General features: G+C 37.7%; 1 pseudogene; it reads right to left on the bottom strand.

The window, feature by feature from the left end:
- Positions 1–671: 671 nt before the first annotated feature.
- On the bottom strand, positions 672–790 carry LOC111738131 (annotated as a pseudogene).
- Positions 791–1,891: the final 1,101 nt, after the last annotated feature.

Raw genomic sequence — 1,891 nt, forward strand, 5'->3', positions numbered from 1 at the left:
TTTAGCCATTGTCCTATTGACATATGGGCCATTTCTAGTTTGGGATAAAGCAGTAATTGGTTTATTATTTGCAAATCTCTCGATATAATTTACTATAGTAACAGACTAACATACAAAGAAATGTATTCATCTCAATAGATACAAAAAAATGCTTGTCAAAATACAACATACAATGAAAACTCTCAGAAAAACAAGGAATAAATGGAATTTCCTAAACCTGATAGAGCACTTATGAAAAACTTACAGTTAACATCATACTCAGTGATGAAAGATTGAATGATTTCCTCCTGAGTTTGGGAAACAAGAGAAGCATGACCACTCTCACGACATTTATTTAATGTTGTACTGGAAGTCATAGACAGTGCAATAAAGCAGGAAAAGAAATAAGAGACACATAGATTGGGAAAAAAGAACTAAAACTGTCTTCATTCACAGATGACAGAATTATCTCTATAAAAAAAAATCCCGAATCTATTTAAAAAGCTATTATACTACTAAGTGATTTTATAGGCTTACAAAATACAAGGTCAAAGGTACAAAAATAAATTGTATTTCTATATAGACCAGTAATGAAATCATCAGAAATGAAATTAAATATGCCATTTAGAATAGCATTAAAATATAAAATTATGTAGAGAGAATATAAAATATCCAGGGTAATTTTTTTTTTGAGCCTACAGCACCTCGTCTTCCTAGGTGGTCTCCCTTCCAAGTATTAACCAGGCCCAACCCTGCTTAGCTTCTGAGATCAGATGAGATCGGATGTGTTCAGGGTGGCATGGCTGTAGACCCAGGGTAAAATTTTTAATCTGTACATACTGAATATATTTTCAGTATACTGAAAAATCATTGCTGGGAAGAATTTTTAAAGATTTAAGAGACTCAGTTTCTGGTTCTGTGTATAAGGAACTTGGAAGTCACCCCTCCATTCTAATGAGTAAAAGCTTAACAGACTGAAAAATCAGCAACTCTTCTTGGATCCATGAAAGGAGAGGATACAAGACAAACTGCTGCCAGCAACATTGAAGACACAGGTGAATACAGGGAGTTACGGCTTCCAGGAGCAGAGACTCACAGAGGAAACCATCAAGGCAGCCACTGCTGGAGTGGGAAAACCTGAACTGTAACTGACTAATGCTATAGGCTCAAGTCTGAGGGTTAAAAACTCCAGGAGAATCCAGTCGTGCGAATGGGGGTGGGCAGCAAAATATAGTGAGTTTTACCTCCAGGAGCTTGTCTAGGTTCCCACAGGAAATATAGAGAAATTTCCTTTGTGCTTCCCAGAGGAGGAGGGGAAAATGAACCATTTTGAAATAAGCCTGAGCACTCCGTCCCTCTTAACAAGGCCTGTTCTCAGGGGAAACCAGTTTAACAGAGCCTAACCTGCTAGTATATTATCAGAGCCTAGCTGACCTGGGAGAACAGAAATAAACAAGTCTAGCCTGTTCTAACCCTTGTATCCCACCCAAGGGGGGAGAAAAAAAATGGAGAAACTCTTGTGAAATTCACAGTCCAGAGACACTGGCTCACTGAAAGACCGAGCCCTAATCGTAGGACTGGAGAATGCCCCTAACCTCCCTCCTCATCTCATTAGTAAAGCACTATTTACTGGAGTTTCTTTTACTCAGTAAATCATGTCCAGCTATTAAGAAAAAGTCATGAGGCATGCCAAAAGGCAAAAAACACAATGTGAAGAGACAGAGCAAGCATTAGAACGAGGTATGGCAGGAGATTTGGGATTATCCGACCAAATATTTAAAACAACTATGATTATCATGCAAAAGTGCTCTAATGGATAAAGGAGATAATATGAAATAACAGATAGGCAATGTAAGCAAAGAGATGGAAATCCTATCAAAGAAAGAAAAAGAAATGCTAGGGATAAAAAACA

Source organism: Pteropus vampyrus, unplaced genomic scaffold (assembly GCF_000151845.1).
Source record: "Pteropus vampyrus isolate Shadow unplaced genomic scaffold, Pvam_2.0 Scaffold35, whole genome shotgun sequence".
NCBI lineage: Eukaryota > Metazoa > Chordata > Mammalia > Chiroptera > Pteropodidae > Pteropus > Pteropus vampyrus.